We start from the raw sequence: 20673 nt of genomic DNA on the forward strand, positions 1-20673 counted from the left end.
TCCGAAGTTTCAACAGGACATTTATATAGCAAGTTGCTAGGCATACACCATGAAATGAACAAATAATATAAAAAGTTTATGTAGATAGGAGATTCATTTTTATTTCTCCAGTGACAATATTCACAGTTGAATATAAATTAAAGTCCTGCTTGGACACCAAAGCCAGGTCCTTTGGGTGGTTCAGTCAAAGAGGTAAGACCTCCAGCTGGCTCACAAGAGAAGCGTCCACTCCTTGGCCCGGGTTTTGGAATTTTGCCAGCTTTGAGCTCATCAATAATTTCTTTGATATCCTTAGGTGTCAGATCCTTATAGTAGTTGTCATTTATTTGAACCATTGGTGCATTTACACAGGCCCCTAAACATTCCACCTCTATAAGAGTGAAAAGTTTATCAGGTGTAGTCTCCCCAACCTCTATTCCAAGCTTTTTCTGAATGGCCTCCAGTATGCTGTCAGAGTTTCAAAGCATGCAAGGTGTAGTAGTGCAGACCTGAATGTGATACTTTCCAACTGGCTTTCGATTATACATTGTATAAAAAGCTGCTACTTCATATACTCTCATTGGAGGTACTTGTAAAACTTCTGCAACCTTGTTCATAGCAGAGATGGGCAGCCATCCATTCTGTCTTTGGGCTAAATCCAGGACTGGAAGCACAGCTGCTGCTTTATGTCCTTCTGGATAGTTTTTTACAATTGCCTCTATCCTCTTACAGTTTTCTGGTGTGAAATCAAATGGAGTATCTGGGTTATTCTCAGGAGTATCTCTGTGCACAAATAAGGCTCCTCCAGCTCCATTTTGCACAGCTGTCTTATGTAAATTCCTTGTATGTCTCCCGCACTGGGCAGTGAGACCAGCCACCTTGGCCCAGAGCACTGCAGAAAAGAACACGGTGGACCAAGAAAAATAATTTTTTAAAAAGGAATGGGAACATTAGGACAACATCAAGTAGAATACACACTCACATTAGGGTTCCCAGAGGGAGAAGAGAGAATGGACCAAAAAATTTTGAAGAAAGCTGAAAAGTTTCCTAATTTGGGGAATGAAGCAGGCATCCAGGTCCAAGAAGTCCAAAGACTCCTAAATAAAATGAACCCCAAGAGATCCACACCGAGACACATAATTGTAACAGCAAAAGGTAAAGACAACCTGAAAAGCAGCAAGAGGAAAACAAGTTATCACATATAAGGCTTTCAACATATTTCTCAACAAAAACTTGGAGGCCAGAAGACAGTGGCATGACATAGTCAAAGTGCTGAAAGGAAAATATTTCCAGTCAAGAACTCTAACCCAGCATGGTTATTCAGAATTGAAGGAGAGATCAAGAGTTTTCCAGGGGCGCCTGGGTGGCTCAGTCAGTTGAGTATCCAACTCTTCATCTCAGCTCAGGTCTTGATCACGGATGGGGTCCTGAGTTCAAGCCTTACGTTGGGCTCCATGCCAGGCGTGGAGCCTACTTTAAAAAGAAAACTTTTTCCAGAAAAGCAAAAGCTGAAGGGGTTTATCACCACTAAACTGGCCTTACAAGAAATGTTACAGGGAATTCTTTGAGCTGAAAAGAAATACAAAACATACAAAAGTAAAAATCTCACTGGAAAAAATAAATATATAGTAAAGGTAATGGATCAATCACTTATAAAGCAAGTGTGAATGCTAAAAACCAAGAGTAGTAAATTTAAACTACAATAATCAGGTAAGGGATACATAAAATAAAAATATATAAAATGTGACATCAAAAATATGAATCATTGGAGTGACTGAGTAAAAATATAATGGTTTGGAATGTATTCAAACTTAAGTTGCTAAAGAATAAAACCAACTGTTATATACATACGATCCTGTGTGAGACTCAGTAACCACAGGCAAAAACTCATAGGTAAATGCAGAAAAGAAAATGAGAATGGATTCTAAACATCACATCACGCTAAAGAAAGCCATCAAACCACAAGGCAAGAAAGAAAAAAAGGAAGAATGAAGAACTATTAAAAAGCCAGAAAACAATTAACAAAATGGCACTTCACAAACTGGCAATAGGTACATACTTACCAATAATTCTTCTAAATGTAAATGGACTAAACTCTCCAATCAAAAGACACAGAATGGCTCAGTGAATAAAATACAAGACCTATCAATATGCTGCCTAAAAGAGACTTCAGAAGACAGACACATTAAGACTGAAAGTGAAGAGATGGAGAAAGATATTCCATGCAAGTGGAAATGAAAAGAAAGCTCATGCAGCTATACTCATATCAGACAAAATAGACTTTAAAACAGACTGTAATAAAGACGCTCATGCAGCTATACTCATATCAGACAAAACAGACTTTAAAACAGACTATAATAAAGACAAGGGTATTTCATAATGATAAAGAGGTCAATCCATCAAGAAGATACAATGTTTACACACACACATACACACACCCCATAGGATCACCAAAATATATCAAGAAGAAATTAACATACCCAAAAGAAATATTGACAACAATGCAAAAATAGTAGGGGATGTTAACATCCCACTTACATGAGTGAATAAATTAACCAGAGAGAAAATCAATAAGGAAATATCAACCATAAATGGCACATAAGAACAAATGTACTTAACAGATATATATAGAACAGTCCATCCAAAAGCAGCAGAATACACATTCTTCTCAAGTGCACATGGAACATTCTCCAGGATAGATCACATATTAGGCCACAAAGAAACATTGCAATAAATTTAGGAAGGTTGAAATCACAAGCACCATCTTCTCTGACCATAGTGGTATGAAACCAATCAAGTACAAAAATAAAATTGGAAAAAAACACCAAAATGTGGGGATTAAACAACACACTACTGAACAACCAGTGAGTCACTGAAAAAAATCAAAGAAGAATTTCTTTTTAAATAATTACAATTTAAAACAGAAATAGGACATGCCAAAATCTATGGGATGTAGCAAAAGCAGATCTAAGAGGGAAGTTCATAGCAATACAGTCTTACCTGAAGAAGAAAAATTAAAAAAAAAACAAAACAAACAAACAAAAAAAAACAATCTAACTGTACACCAAAAAGAACTTGAAAAATAAGAACAAATAAAACTTAAAGTAGTAGAAGGAAGGAATTAAAGATCAGGGTGGAAACAAATGAAATAGAAACTTAAAAAAAATAGAAAATATCAATGAAGGGGCACCTGGATGGCTCAGTTGGTTGGGCGTCTGACCCTTGATTTCGGCTTGTGTCATGATCTCAGGGTCTTGGTGTCAATCCCCGCTTTGGGCTCCATGCTTAGTGAGGCGTCTGCTCTTTCTCCTTCTCCCTCTGCCTCTACCCCTGCTATACTCTCTCTCTCTCTAAAATAAATAACTCTTAAAAAAAAGAAAATATCAATGAAACTAAGAGATGATTCTTTGTAAAGATAAACAAAATTCACAAACCTTTACCTAGAGTAACCAACACAAAAAGAAGGGTCAAGTAAAATCAGAAATGAAAGAGAAGTTATAACTAATACCACAAAATACAAAGGATCATAAAAGACTACTATGAACAATTACATACCATTAAACTGAACAACCTGAAAGAAAGGGAAAAATTCCCAGAAACATGCAATCTTCTAAGACTAAATCATAAATCAAGACTAAATAGAACATTTGAATAGACTGATTACTAGTAATGAAATTGAGTAAGTAATCAAAAACCTCCCACAAAAAACAATAGTCCAGGACCACATGGCTTCACTAGTGAATGCTACCAAACAAAGAAGATTCAATAGCTGTCCTTCTCCAAGTCATCCAAACGACAAAGAGGAGAGGAAGGAATGCTCTCCAACTCATTTTATGAGGCAAGCATTACCCTGATATTAAAACCAGAGAAAAACAACACCAAAAAAAAAAAAATTACATGCCATTATTCTTAATGAACATTAATGCAAAAATACTCAACAAAATATTAGCAAAAAGAATTGAACAATACATTAAAAGGATTATATACCATGATTCAGTGGGATTTATTCCAAGGATGCAAGGCAGGTTCAACATCTGCAAATTTTTTGACATTACACACCACATTAACCAAATGAAGGACAAAAATCATATGATCATCTCAATAGATGCAGAAAAAGCATCTAACAAAATTCAACATTCATTTATGATAAAAACTCAAGAACATGAGGATAGAGGGAATATATCTCAATATAAGAAAGGCTATATGATACAAAACCACAGCTAACTTGACACTCATTGGTGAAAGCTGAAAGATTTTCCTCAAAGATCAGGAATGAGACAAGGATGCTTACTCTTGCCACTTTTATTCAACATATTTTAATTCCTAGCTACAGTGATTAGATAAGAAAAAGAAATAAAAGTCATCCAAATTAGAAAGGAAGAAGTAAAACTGTCAGTATTTGTAGATGACATGATACTCTAAACAGAAAACCCTAAAGACGCCACCAAAATACTGTTATAACTAATGAATGAATACAGTAAAGTTGCAGCATACAAAATCATTATACAGAAATCAGTGGTGTTTCTAAACAATAATAACATACTATCAGAAAGAGAAATTAAGGAAATGATCGCATTTCCAATTTCATCAAAAAGAATAAAATACATAGCAATAAATTTAACCAAGGAGGTGAAAAACCTATACACTGAAAACTATGATACTGAAGAAGAAGGAATAAATTGAAAGATATTCTGTGCTCATGGATTAGAAGAATCAATATTGTTAAAATGTCTATACTACCCAAAGCAATCCCTATAAAAATTCCAGTAGCATTTTTCACAGAACAAATAAATCAAGAATTTGTGGGGAACCACGAAAGATCCCCAATAGCCAAAGCAATCTTGAGAAACAAGAACAAACATGGAGGTATCACACACCCTAACTTGAAACTATATTACAAAGGTATAATAATCAAAACAATATGGTATTGGCATAAAAAAAGACACACAGATCAGCTGAACAGAAGTGATACCCCATAAATAAATATACCCACACATATAAACATAATTTATGACAAAGGTGCCAAGAATATACAATGTAGAAAGGACAATCTCTTCAATAAATGGTGCTGGGGAAAATGGACAGCTACATGTAAAAGAATAGAACTAAACCACTATCTTCTACCAAACACAAAAATTAGCTCAAAATGGATTAAAGACTTGAATGTAAGACCTGAAACCAGAAAATTCCTGGAAGAAAACACAGGCGGTTGGATCCTTGACCTCATTCTTAGTGATGTTTTTCTGGATCTGATGCCAAAGGCAAGGGAAACAAAAGCAAAAATAAATAAATGGGACCACATTAAAGTAAAATGTTTCTGCACAGCGAAGGAAACCATCATCAAACTGAAAAGGCCACCTGCAGAATGGAAGATGTTATTTGCAAATCAAATATCCATCAGGGGGTTAATATCCAAACTAAAAGAGAGCTCATACAGCTTAACCAAAAAAAAACAAAACAAAAACAAAAACAAAAACCAAACAACTTATTTAAAAAAATGGACAGAGGATCTGAACAGACATTTTTCCAAAGAAGACATTCACGTGACCAACAGACACATGAAAAGATGCTCAACATCACTAATTGTTAGGGAAATGCAAAGTAAAGCCACAGTGAGATATTACTTCACAAAGATTAGATTGGCTATTATCAAAAAGAGAAGAAACGACAAATATTGGTAAGACTGTGTAAGAAGAAAACCCTCATACTCTGTTGACAGGAATGTAAATCGGTATAGCTACTATGGAAAACAATATGGAGATTCCTCTAAACATTAACAATGGACTACCATATGATCCAGCTCTCCACTTCTGAGTATTTATCCAAAGAATACAAAAACATTAATTCAAAAAGATGTATTCCAATATTCAGAGCAGCATTATTTATAATAGCCAAGATATGGAAACAACCTAAAATGCCATTGATGGATAAATGCATAAAGACGGTATGGTGTATATATACAATGGAATACTACTCGGCTATTAAAAAAAAAAAAGAGTGATATCTGACCATTTGCAACAACATGGATGGGCCTTGAGGGTATGATGTTAAATAAGTCAGAAGGGGAAAGAGAAAAAAACAGTACAGTGTCATTCATATGTGGAATCTCAAACAACACAGAACAAATAAAGAAACAAAATAAACGCAAAGACACAGACACAGAATAGATTGTTGATTACCAGGGGTAAAGGGATTTAGAGGGGAGAAGACATGCGCAAAGGGCTCAGATGAATCATGATGGCTGGTAACTAGACTTTCTAGTGAGTACAGAGGTCAAATTACAATGTATACCTGAAACTTATATGATGTTATATTCTAATTATACCTCAATGAAGAAAAAAAGAAATCTTGCCATTTGCAACAACATTAACTTGGAGGGCACTGTGCTAAGTGAAATAAGCCAAAGAAAGACAAATACTGCATAGTATCACTTGTATGTGGAGTCTAAAAAACAAAATTTTTAAAAGTCTAACTCTTATAAACAGAGGGTTGAAAAATAATTACCATGGACAGGGAGGTGGAGGAAATAGGGAAAGTTTCCTAAAAGGGTGCAAATTTTCAGTTATAAGATAAAGAAAATCTGGAGCACCTGGGTGGCTCAGTCGGTTAGGCGTCTGCCTTTGGCTCAGGTCATGGTCCAAGGTCCTGGGATCGAGCCCCGCATCAGGCTCCCTGCTCAGCAGGAAGCCTGCTTCTCCCTCTGCCTGCCACTTCCCCTGCTTGTGTTCCTGCTCTTGCTATCTCTCTCTCTCTGTCAAATAAACAAATAAAATCTTAAAAAAAAAAAAAGATAAAGAAAATCTGAGCATGTAATCTATAACATGGTGACTATAACTGGTAACACTGTACTACGCAATGGAATTTTGCTGATAGTAGAACTTCAACATTATCACCAAAAAAAGAAGATAAATACACAAGGTGACGATGTGTTAGTTAACTAGATGGTAGTCATCCTTTTACAACGTATAGGTCCATCAAATCACCATGTTGTGCACTTTAAGTATCTCACAATTTTGTCAATCATATATCAATACAGAAAAACAAAAATGCTATAAGGAACAACAAACATTTGCCACACAGGATGTTGACTGGCCCGTCCCCTCCCTTCCTGCCATGTCTCAGGTCTGTGTACCCTGCCTTCCTGATTGTTTTCTACTTTACAGCTGTGGGGCACACTGAGGGAAAGCATTCTGGGACTGAATGTAACACTAGAAATCCATCGAACAGCAACGACCTGAGAAGGTAAGTCCTGCAGGGCCATTTTAGAGAGTCCTTTTGTCTTCACAATGGGAAAGAGAAGCTGCCCTCTGTTGTGCAAATGGAAGGTTCCAATGGAAGGCAAGTGTCAGGGCAAGTGGTGGCCCCTGTGTGTGGAAAGAAGTGCAGAGGGGCCTCCGAGGAAGAGGGCGGCAGCTCCCACAGGAGATGGTGACTAAATGGAAAACAGCGGGGCGCGGTGGATATGAAGAAGGGAGGGCCCAGCTCGGAAAAGTCTAGAAGTTACACAGCACAGTTTAGGCTTAGAAAAGATTAGGCGCCGGATCTGCAGAACAAAAATGGGAATTAACAGCTAAACAATAAACCAGTTTACAATGTGGGAGCTGAGAGAATATGGTTGCCCAGAGAAATGTGGTGCCCCCATCAGTGAGGCTGTGCCCTTGCCCTGGCCTGGGAAGTACAGCTAAGGCCACCAGGCTGCTGGCTGCGGGGGGCGAGGACCCCCTGAGCAGGGTGGTTCACGCACCCAAACTACGCACAGCCGATGTCAGGTTGAGTGACCTCGATCTCCAATGATGGACAGAGTTGCTTCTGGTAGTCCCAGAGCCATGGAGATCTTACTTGGAATCTCTGAAGAAATCATCGCTCAGCATTAATCACAGCCTAATGTACATTTCTTGGGGAGATTTTCCTGTGACAAATGAATACCTTTCTGTATTTACTTAACTGTTCATGGGAAAAGGATTTGCTGCCCACATGTCTTACGAATAAACCTTCAGATGCTTGGATGATACATTTAAAAAACACAGTTTCTTTGGAAATAAAAGTATGAAACACTTTAAATTATATGTCTAAGAAGTCAGCACTCTTGAGCTCTTCAGAGTAAAATGGAAAAATTGTGTTTACTTAAAGGATACAGAACCATGGAGACTGAACATCAGAAATAGGCTGTGGAAATAAAATCTCATTTTCTGTTGCATGTTATTAACCTGTCTCTCATTCCACCTTTTATTCTTTGAAACTGGAAAATGTGAGCTCTTCATCCTTGCACAAATCTATTTGAATTATCCAACCACCAGAAAAATGTCCCATCGCCTCTCCAGTTTGTCAGTGGCTTTATAGTGGTGAGGGTGCTTTGCCACTGTGCTTGTGTTTATATTTACTACTGAGAAATGTTACTGGTACTGAAATGAACTCTGGGCTCTGTACCGCCTCTGTTTCAACAGCTTCTCTCGTAGCTCTTTGAAATTACTGACTTACTCTGTCTCATTAGTAGATACCAGTTTTTTTTAAACAGAAACTGGCATATGGAACACCTTAAAAATACTGTTAATTGTTCTGCATGTCCCAAAGTGTTCATATTTACAGTCTCTCTGCTTATACATCTGACATCATCTCACAGAAACCCCAAACATCTGTATCTGTGTGACAGCTAAGGTCTGTTTAAGAAGGATCTCAACAAGGTTTTGACTTATTCTACAAAATGAGCTTTCAAAAAACCACTATCCCAGGACCTGACCCTAGCAACTTCTCAACAAGCATTGTTTACACACAGATGCCACACATAAAGCCCAATCTTCTCAGCTGTAGAGCCAGACTACTGCAGTTCACCTGCAAAATGTTTTACCTGCTTTCCATAGAATACTCCCTTGAAGAACCATGTCTTAACTCTAGCTTCAGACTTCATCAAATGGATACTTTAAAAGGCATGAAACCACTGGGACTCCATCAAAATAAAAAGCTTCTGCACAACAAAGGAAACAGTCAACAAAACTAACAGATGGCCTACTGAATGGGAGAAGATAGCAAATCACATCTCTGATAAAGGATCAGTATCCAAAATATATAAAGAACTTATAGAATGCTATACCAAAAAACAATCCAATTAAAAAAATGAGAAGATTTGAATAGACAAACAGATGGCCAACAGACACATGAAAAAGATGCTCAATATCACTCATGATCAGGGAAATGCAAATCAAAACCACAATGAGATATTACCTCACACCTGTCTGAATGGCTAAAATCAAAAACACAAGAAACAAGTTTTAACAAGGATGTGAAGAAAAAGGAACTTCTTGCACTATTGGTGGGAATGCAAACTGTTGTAGCCACTTTGAAGAACAGTATGGAGGTTCCTCAAAAAATTAAAAACAGAACTACCCTATGATCCAGTAATCACACTACTGGTTATTTACCTAAAGAATATAAAAACATTAATTCAAAGGGATACATGCAACCCCATGTTTATTGCAGCATTATTTACAACAGCCAACTTAATGGGAGCAACCTAAGTGTCCATCCACTGAAATGAATATATATACACACACACACATATATATAATGGAAAATTACTTAAAAAGAATGGAATCTTGTTATTTGCTATGACATGGATGGATCTAGAGAGTCTAATGCTAAGCAGAATAAGTCAGTCAGAGAAAGGCAAATAGCATATGATTCCACTCATATGTGGAATTTAAGAAACAAAACCAACAAAATGGGAAAAAAAAAGAGATAAACCAAAAAGCACTCTTAAGTATAGAGAACAAACAGCTGGTTACCAGAGGGAAGGTGGGTGGGGGGTGGGTGAAGCAGGTGAAGGGGATGAAGAGTACACTTACCTTGATGAGCACTGAGCAATATATGGAATGGGTGAATCGCTGTATTTTACACCTGAAACCAATATAACACTGTAGGTTAACTATACTGGAATTAAAATAAAAAATAATAATGAATAAAATAAATAAAGCATGAAACATCACTATGCTGTTATTCTGTTGTTGTTTTAAAAGCTGCCATTAGCTTTGGGGAGGATAATTATTAATACCTCTCCGCCACGTCAAATTGGGAACTGGTTGAGAAATGAGGCACAGGAGTCAGACTGATAGAATTCAAAATATCAGTTTTGAGGCTAATAAAGTAGAACTGGGGATCGTGCATGAATCTGCTCCCCAGTCAAGCTGATAGTCGTGGCCTCCTGTTTGGTTAGTACCCGGGGCAGCCCCCTTGCAGGAAAGTAGGAGCCTCATGTATTTTGGAAGGTAAGCACAACTCCCTGAAACCCTGCCCCACAGCCACTTGGCCTTATCTTGGGGACAAGAGAAGCATCCGTAGGCCTATCTTCAGGGCCTATGTCCTCAGCACATAACAATGGTAGAGCAGAGGGGCACCTGGGTGGCTCAGTCGGTTAAGCATCTGCCTTTGGCTCAGGTCATGATCCCAGGGTCCTGGGATTGAATCCTGTGTCAGGCTCTCTGCTCAGCAGGGGGCCTGCTTCTCCCTCTCACTCTGCCTGCTGCTCACCCACCCCCACCCCCACCCCCCCCCCCGCTTGGGCTCTGTCAAATAAATAAATCAAATCTTTAAAAAAAAAAAAAGTGGTGGAGCAGAAAGACCTAGTCTTACAGACAGGCTGATCAGAGAGAGGAGAAGGGGCAGGCACTTTTCTGCTCTATACCTTCTCCTAAATTCTCCAAAGACATAAGTCACTCTGTCTCCATCAGGGAGGAAGGACTAAGGGAGCAGAGGCCAAACATTTCCCCTTTTAGCAGAATCTGAGGTATGAGGCCTCAGTGTATCATGTCTCCTCACTGTGTGCTGTCTTATGTAGCACAAAATTAGTTCCTAATGAATGTTATCCTGTCTCTGAACCCTGGAAATGTATTCACTAGTTCCTGAATCCCCCTTGGGCTCTGGAAGCCATCTGCCACTCTGAAATTGATTCTTACCCTATGTGCATCTCTGAAAACCATTTTGTTCCCCCATGCCTAGAGCAACTTCTAGGTAAGTATGACTCACTTTAGGTAGTACTGACATCATAACAACATTAACTTTTACGGCTCATGAACACAAAATGTCTTTCCATTTGCTTGTCTACTTTAATTTCTTTCAGCCGTGTTTAAATATTTTAGTTTACAAAATCTTCTTTTCCCTTGGCTAATTCTTATGTATTATTTTTGATGCTATTACAAACGGGATTTTCTTAATTTCCTTTCCAGATTGTTCATTGTTAGTGTGTAGAAATGTAACTGATTTTTACAGGTTGATTTTTTATTCTGCATTTTTGCTGTATTCATTTATTAGTTCTTCACTTTTTTTAAGTTTTAACTTAAATTCCAGTTAGTAAATGTACAGTGTTATATCAGTTTCAGGTGTATAGTATAGTGATTCAACACCTCCATACATCACCCAGTGCTCATCACAAGTGCCTTCTTAATCCCCATCACCTATGACACCCATCCCCCCGCCCACCTCCCCTCTGGTAATGATCAGTTTGTTCTCTATAGCTAAGAGTCTGTTTCCTGGTTTGCCCCCTCTCTTTTTTCCACTGCTCATTTGTTTTGTTTCTTAAACTCCACATATGAGTGAAATCATATGGTATTTGTCTTTCTCTGACTTATTTTGCTTCAGTCATAAAACAGAATGAAATCTTGCCATTTGCAACGACATGGATGGAGCTGGAGAGTATTATGCTGAGTGAAGTAAGTTCTTCATTTGTGTGTGTGTGTGTGTGTGTGTGTAATCTTTAGGGATTTTTTTACATATAACATCATGTCATCTGCAAATAGATCATTTTACTTTTTTCCTTTCCAATACAGATGCCCTTTATTTCTTTTCTTTGCTTACTTGCTCTGGCCAGAGCTTCCAGGACTGTGTTGAATAGATGTGCTAAAATTGGGAATGTGTTGTTCCTGAATTGGAGGGAAGCCTTCACTTTCACCATGAAGAATGGATGTTAGGTGTAGGCTTTTCTATATATGGCCTGTATGATGTTGAGGTGGTTTCCTTTTATTCTGAATCTGTTGAAGCATTCTTATCATGAAAGGGTGCTAAAGTTTGTCAAATACTTTTTCTGCATCAATTGCGATGATCATATAGTTTTGGTCCTTCATTCTGTTAATATGGTGAATTACACTGATTTTTTTTTATGTTGAACCATCCTAGCATTTCAGGGATAAATTCCACTTGGTCATGGTGTATAGTCCTCTTAACATGTGGCTGCATTTGGTTTGCTAGCATTTTGTTGAGAATTTTGCATCGATGTTCGTAAGGGATATTGGTCTGTAGTTTTCTTCTAGTGTCATTGTCTGGCTTTGGTGTCAGGACAGAGGTGGTTCCATAGAATGAGTTAGTAAGTGTTCCTTCCTCTTCAATTTTTTGGAATTGTCTGAGAAGGACTGGTGTCAGTTAACTATTGGGCAGAATTTATCAATGAAAGCATCAGGTTCAAGGTTGTTCTTTGTCAGGAGGTTTTTAATTACAGATTTCATCTCTTTCCTAGTTACATAGGTCTATTCAGATTTTCTTTCTCTTCATTCAGTCTTGGTAGATTTTATTTTTTAAGTAATCTCTGCAACCAATGTGGGGCTCAAACCTATTAACCCGAGATCAAGAATTTCATGCTCTAGACTTGGTAGATTTTCTGTCTCTAACAATTTGCCCATTTCATCTCGATTATCCAGTTTGTTGGTATACAATTATTCACTGTGTGCTCTTATAGACTCTTTTTATCATTGTAGAATCAGTAGTGAATGAACCCACCTTCATGTTCATTTAGTAATTTGAGTCTTCTTTTTTTCTTAGTCCACCTAACTAAAGTTTATCAATTCCATTGTTCTTTTGAATAACCAATTCTAAGTTTTGTTGATTTTTTTTCTCTATTTCCTATTTTTTTAAATCTCTGCTCTAATATTTATTATTTCCTTTCTTCTGCTAGCTTTGGTTTTAGTTTGTTCTTCCTCTTCTAGTTCCTTAAGGTATGAGGTTGTTGACTTGAGAAATTTCTTCTTTTTTTATGTAAGCATTTAGAGCTATAAATTAACCTCTTAGCACTACTTTTGTGGGATCCCATAAGTTCTGACAGGTTATGTTATTTTCAATCTTTAAGTATTTCCTCATTTCCCTTGTGATTTCTTCTTCGACCCTGTGGCTGCTTAAGAGTGTGTTATTTAATTTCCATAATTTTTTGAGTTTTCTAGTTTATGTCTAATAATAATTTCTAACTTCATCCCATTGTGGTCAGAGAAGATACTCTGTGGGACATTCATCTTTTTAAATATATGAAGATTTGATCTGTAGCCTAATTTATAACCTATCTTGAAGAATGTACCATGTGCACTTGAAAAGGATTTGTATTCTGTTAATGTCTGGTGGAACATATTTTTCTGTTAGATCTAGTTGCTTTACAGTATTTTTTTTTATTTCTCCTAACAAAGTAAATGAGTCTTCTCTTTCCATACTCATCTTCTATCTGGTTGTTCTATCTACTGTGGAGAACCGGATAGTGAGGTCTCCAACTATTAAAACTGTCCATTTTCCCCTTCAATTCATTTTGCTTCATGTTAATAATGTTTATAATTGATATATCTTATTGATTTACTGAAACTTTTATTAATATATAATGTCCTTCTTTGTCTCCTGTAACCATTTTTGACTTAAATAATATTAATTTTCTGTGACACTATTTGTATTAGGTATTAGTATGGCCACCCCTATCTTTGGTTACTAGGTATAAAAAATATCCTTTTTTGTCATTTCACTTTCAACCTATGTGTCTTTGGATCTAAAGTGAGTCTCCTGAAAACACTATAAAATTGATCTTTTTTTTTTATCCTTTCCACCAATCTCTTTTGATTGAAGATTTTGATCCACTTATATTTACAGCAATTAATGATGGGGAAGGACTTCTCTGACATTTTGTTATGCCTTTTCTATATGCCTTATAGCTTTTTTGTTCCTCATTCTTGCATTACTGTATTCTTTTGTGTTCAGTTGATTTGTTCTAGTGAGACTTTTTTTTTTTTAATTAGGCTTTACATCCAGCGTGGGGCTTGAACTCACAACCCTGAGATCAAGACCTGAGCTGAGATCGAGTCAGACACTCAACCAACTGAGCCATCCAGGCACCCCTCTAGTGAGACATTTTAATTCCTTTCTCCTTTCCTTTTGGGTATATTCTGTAGCTATTTTCCTTGTGGATACCTAAGGGTTACATTTTATATCCTAAGGTTATAACACTCTAATTTGACTCTATAACAGCTTAACTTCAATAACATAAAAAAAATACTCTTATACAGTTCCATCCCCAACCCCTTATGTTACAGAATTACATCTTTATGCACTGTGTGTCCAAGAACATAGACTAATAATTATTCTATGTATTAATCTTTTAAGTCATGTAGAAAAAGTGGTGTTACAAACCAAAGGTACAATTTACCAGCTTTTATATTTTCCCATGTATTTATTTTTATTGGAAATATTTATTCCTTCATATGGCTTTGAGTTACTTTCTAGTATCCTTCATTTCAAGCTGAAGGACTCCTTTTAGAATTTCTTATGGGGCAGTTCTAGTGGTAACGAGCTCCTTCAGCTTATGTTTATCTGAGGGTGTCTTAATTTCTCCCTCATTTTTTTAAAAGATTTATTTATTTGAGAGAGAGAGAGACCATGGAGGGGAGGGTCAGAGGGAGAGGGAGAGAGAAACTTAAGCAGACTCTGCACTGAGCCTGATGTGGGGCTTGATCTCATGACCGTGAGATCACAACCTGAGCAGAAACCAAGAGTTGGACGCTTAACCAGCTGCACCACCCAGGTGCTCCTCTCCCTCATTTTTGAAGGACAGCTTTACGCAGTTTGGTTTCTTGGTTGACAAGATGTTTTTGTCATGCAGCACTTTAAATATATCAACCCACTGTCTCCTATCTTTACTGTTTCTGATGAAAAATCTGCTTATAATCTTATTGAGATCCCTTACATGTGATGAGTCACTTCTCTCTTGATGCTTTCAACATTCTCTCATCCTTGGTTTTTGACAGTTTGATTGAATGTGTCTGAATGTGGGTCTCTTTGAATTATCTCTATTTGGAGTTCATTGAGCTCCTTGGGTATTAATATTCATGTCTTTCATCAAATTTGAGGTTTGGGGCCATTATTTCTTCAGATAATCTCCTTGCCCTTTTCTCTGTTCTCGTGAGACCACAGTACATATGTTGGTCTCCTTTATGGTACCCCACATATCCATAGGCTCTATTTACTTTTCTTCCGGTTCCTCAGCTCAATCATTTCACTCATATTTTCCTCAAGTTTGCGGATTCTTTTTCCAGCTCAAATCTACTTTTGAATTCCTCTAGTCAATTTTTTTCTTTCAGTTATTGTACTTTTCAGCCCCAGAGTCTCTTTTCAGTTCCTTATGTTACCTATCTCTTTATTGATATTCCCATATTGTTAACAGACCATTTTCTCGACTGTGTCCTCATCTTTCTATAGTTCTTTGAGCATCTATAAGATAGTTGTGGTCTCTGTGTAGTACATCCACCTCTGGGCTTTCTTGGGGATGTTTTCTGTTGTTAAATTTCATTACTTTGAATTGGTCATAGTTCTTTTTTTCTTTGTCTTAGGATTTTTTGTTGAAAACCGAACATTTATTTATTTAAGATTTTATTTTTAAGTAATATCTACACCCAACAAGGGGCTCGAACTCACAACCCTGAGATCAAGAGTCACATGTTCTACTGACTCAGCCAGCCAGGTGCCCCAAAACCTGGACATTTAAATCTTATACTGTGTTAACTCTGGAAATCAGCTTTTCCACCTGCCCCAAGGTTTGCTGATTTTGTGGTTGTTACTATGTAGTATCTCTGTGCCTAGAGAAACATAAACTTAAGATCTTCCCAGGTCTTTTCTAAGCCTGCACTTTCCCTAGGTATACACAGTGACTTTCTAAATTCCCTGTCTATGCAATTGCTTTTGAATGACCTAGTCCTTAAATGTCTAGCTGCCAACAAGGGAGAAAGGGGAAAATGAATGGTGAAAGAAAAAATAACTCTGAGTCTTTAAATCACCTGGAAACCACTTTAGATGGTGGGGTTGGAACAATGAGTGCTCACCTCTGTGTCTACACCTCTGTAATCACAAGCAATCATCAGAACACACATCACTGATATCTGGAGAACAAGGTCCTTATTACTCACCCTGGCTCCCACAAGCTGTGCACAAACTGCCAGGTACATGTGCATGGCTGCCTACCTTGGCAGTGGGAATGGGAGATACGTAGCCACTAATGTGCTAAAAGCTGTAATTGACCAAAATTAACCACAATTTACTGTCCAAGACTTGCCCTGGAAGTTTCAAGTTTTTGAATAGTCTGCAGAGCTCTAAAGTAGTTACATCAGACAGACTGTGCTGGTACAATTATCCGGGTAGCGAGATAGATTCCCGGTTCTTCCTACTTCACCATCTTCCCTGATGTCATGCCACGTCTGTACTTTTAAATTTTATAGTAACCACTTTTAAAAGCAGAAAGAAACACACAGAACCTTTAACAATATTTAGCCCAGTGTATCAAAAATACGATCATTCAGGGGCACCTGGGTGGCTCAGTTGGTTAAACCGCTGCCTTCGGCTCAGGTGATGATCCCAGGGTCCTGGGATCGAGCCCCACATCGGGCTCCCTGCTCATGCAGGAAGCCTGCTTCTCCCTCTGCCTGCCGCTCCCCGTGCTTGTGCTCTTTCCCTCTCTCTCTCTCTCGCTATCTCTCTCTCTGTGTCAAATAAATAAATAAAGTCTTTAAAAAAAATACGATTATTCAATGTAATCAACATAAAAATTTTTTCTACTATCTTCAAAAGTGTGTGTTTTATACTCAGAGGAAATATCAACTCAGATGGTAATTTTCAAGGGTTAAAGTGAAGTGTTGTACTGCCACAACAATAACACGTTTAAGAAAAAAAAATTCCACATTGCTTTTGTTTTATGGTTTAACCTCAGTCACAATTAAGCAAAACGTAAAATCCCATTTCCCAGCTGCGGGAGCCACATTTCGCTTGCTCAGTGGCTCCATGTGGCAATGGCAGCTCTAGATGCCCAGCTCCAAAAAAATGAGATTTGGGAGGTGAAGTTTGGTTTGGTTTACCTTCTCTCCTTTACCGAAGGCCCTTCCGTTCCTTGCTTTTCCAGAATGCCCACTGGATTAGGTTAGACATTTACCCTGCCCGGCAGTCAAGTAATCGGCAGAAGGCTGGCAGGTTGCTGTCGCCCTCTTAAAGGTCGCTGCACAGCGTAGGAATGAGTGGCTGTATCTTCCAGGCATGAGTTTCCAGAAGGCGTGAGAGATGTGCGAGTCATTTGGTACTTGTCTTCCATTCTTGAAGCAGAGCATTCACACTCAATCCAGCAAGAACCCACCAGTTCTGAAGAGAATAGCAGGGCTGGCAGCAGCTCCGGCTTCATTTTACAAGCCTGGCGAAGTTCCGCTCTGTGTGTGGGGTCATGCTGTGAACATCCATGTGAAGGATACCAGCTGCTTCAGGGAGAACTGTTCTTAACACCGCTGAATGAGTGTGACAAAAAGAACTTCATCAGCATTTTTCAATTTGGGGTTTTTTAAAAAAAATTTTCCAGGTAACTAACACAGGATGGTGAATGTCAGCAAATGCAGGTTAAAACCGTAAGAAGGTGCCATTTCACACACATCAAATTGGTAGAAAAAATTTATCTCTGTCAGTGTCAAGAGCTGGCAAGAATAGGAAGTAAAACGAACTCTTATCCGGAACTAGTGGGAACGTAAATTATTTCAGCCACTTTGGAAAAACATTTTGCCATTATTAGATCAAGCTGAAGGCACAGATCCCTCACAAGTGTGTGCAGAAGTCCCCACTTATCCCTGGGGGATATTTTCCAAGACCCCCAGTGGATGCCTGAAACTGTGGATGGTACTGAGCCCTATATATACTATGTTTTTTCCTACACATGCATACCCATATAAAGTTTAATTTATAAATTACACACAGTAGATTAGCAACAAGAATAATAAAAGAGAACAATTACTTACAACAACATACTGTAATAGGAGATGTGAATGTGGTCTCTCTCTCATACTCTTTTCTTCCTAAGCAGACATATCTCTGATCAACTTTAATTTATAAATCAGGCAGATTACTAAGTGATTAACAGTAACTAATAATAGAACATTTGTAATAATACACTGTAATAAAAGTTTAGTGAATGTGGTCTCTCTCTCACAGTATTTTATTATACTGTACTCACCCCCCTTCTTGTGATGCTGTGAGGTGATGAAGTGAGGGGAATGACGCAGGTGCTGTGGTGCAGCGTTTGGCGACTACCAACCTTCCGTAGATATACCAGGAGGATCATCTGCTTCTGGACCGCAGCTGACCACAGGTAACTGAAACCACGGAAAGTGGACCTATGGATAAGGGGAGACGATCTAATAATAAATGCACTTTTGTATCAACTCTTCTACTTGTTCACTTAGTAGTCATATGTAGTGTGGGAACTTGATGGATTAGACAAAGATGTAATGGTCCCCACCCTTCAAGACTGTGTGATCTAGCAGATTCGAAGAGCTTGCAAGCCTGTTGCTAATGTATCCAGACAACCACAACTGGCCTCCTTTACGCTAGCATGAAGTAACTCATTAGATTAGCAAAAAGGCTTTGAAGGGTCATGTAAATGTATTGATGGGTGGCTCACAGAGGGGGGTATATAAAGAGTGGGACCAACCAGTGGCAGACTGGATGACTAGTTTAGAGAGGAGGGAAGGATTCTCAAATAGCAGGATTTCAAATATATGTTTCACCCATTCTATGTTTTGCTGAAAATCAGCCCTAAATCTTAGAAATTATATGTCAAGTAAAAGGCAGATATCATCTTCTCATTTTGCCACTGAAAGAATTGACATTTTCCTGCTTGCCCTGTTCAGAAATACACGTGGTATTTAGCCAGACTAGTCAAGAAAAAAAGAGTAGTCAAATAAATGAAATCAGATATGAAAGAGAAGTTACAAATGATAGCACAGAAATACAAAAAATCATAAAACATTACCATGAACAATTATATACCATCAAATTGGACAACCTAGAAGAAATGGATAAATTTCTAGAAACACACAGTCTTCTGAGATTGAATCAGGAAGAAACAGAAACCTGAACAGACTGATTACTAGTAATGAAATTGAATCTATAATCCAAAAACTCCCAACAAACCAGTCTATGACCAGATGGTTTCATAGGTAAAATCTAGCAAACATTTAAGAGTTAATATCTATTCTTCTCAAACTATTCCAAAAAATAGAAGAGGAAGGAATGCTTTCAAAATCATTCTATGAGGCCAGCATTACCTAGATAGGAAAACCAGATGAGGACACTATAAAAAAAGAAAATTACAGACTAATATCCCAGATGGACACTAATGCGAAATTCCTCAAAATTTTAGCAGAGTTCAAAAATATATTAAAATGATCATTCACCATGACCAAGTGGGACTTATTCCAGGGAAACAAGGATGGTTCAATATACACAAATTAATCAATATGATATACTCCATTAACAAAATGAAGGATAAAAATCACACCAGCATCTCAGGAGATGCAGAAAAAGCGGTTCACAAAATTCAAAAACTGTTCATGATTAAAACTCTCAACAAAGTAGGTATAGAGGGAACACACTTCTTTTGCCACATATGACAAATGCACAGCTAGTATCATACTCAGTGGGGCAAAGCTGAAAGCTACTTCTCACGAAACATGGGTCTCCCTGGGTAGCGCTGGCTTCCTGGCTTACTGGAGGCATCATTTTGGAGCTGAGCCCATTATTTTATTGGTAACTTTTTCATCTAGCACCCTACTTCCTATCACCATCCCTGATTCTGAGGGGCTGTGGGCCAGGCCCTTATACCTAACATTTACATCTCAATAGGTATATTGCTGAAAAGGCACATTCCTTCCTTAAAAGGAAACAGGATAACTGAAGAACAAAATACCAATTCCAGTGCTTGGCAAATGCAATTTATAAATTTCCTACTAAGGTATCTGCTACATGGATTGTTCCACTGATCTGAATTAATAGCAACCAAATGAATCATCACAGTTAATTGGCATGATTTGTCTTCTTTTGTTATTTTTATAAATGTTTTACTTAGAAAGCAGCCTATTGTTCCTAGTAAACTTAACGGATGGTGAATATCAACGCAACAACTCGGGATGTTTTCCCAAAGTGTCTTCCAATTGTTCCTTTGAAAACTGAGGGAGCATTTCATTGCTAGTCCCTCTCTTCCTTTCCAGGCTAAGCCACAATAACTATCAGCATAGGTATAAATATCTTTCAGCTGATTAAATGGTGTCCTGGCAAAAGGAGATTTGTTTTGGTATAATTTCTTGGACACTCTTCCAAAGAATGCTTTCTACATGAGAACCCAATGACATTTTCCATTCTTTGAAAGGAGGGTAACAAAGGAATGATCTTCCCGCTGAAATGGGTCAAGAGTTCTTTGCTCTTTGTACCACTATGACAAGCCAGCCTACAGTTCCGGGTTGGAATTGGGCATCTTTTTCATTTTTCAGCAGCATGCTTAAAGCCGTCAGGTCCAGGCAGAAATGAATCTTGAGGTACAATGTGACCTTCAGACTCAAGGCCAGCAATGTAAGGGTCCATTCCCATCCTCTCTCCAAATCAGTAAAA

At 37.9% G+C, this 20673-nt stretch overlaps 1 pseudogene; it reads right to left on the bottom strand.

Annotated features, from left to right (window-relative positions):
- Nucleotides 1–49: 49 nt before the first annotated feature.
- Nucleotides 50–892, bottom strand: LOC112810766 (NADH dehydrogenase [ubiquinone] flavoprotein 2, mitochondrial pseudogene; annotated as a pseudogene).
- Nucleotides 893–20673: the final 19781 nt, after the last annotated feature.

The sequence above is a fragment of the Callorhinus ursinus genome, unplaced genomic scaffold (assembly GCF_003265705.2).
Source record: "Callorhinus ursinus isolate GAN/ISIS: 27379988/994484 unplaced genomic scaffold, GSC_fseal_2.0 scaffold2, whole genome shotgun sequence".
Classification (NCBI taxonomy): Eukaryota; Metazoa; Chordata; class Mammalia; order Carnivora; family Otariidae; genus Callorhinus; species Callorhinus ursinus.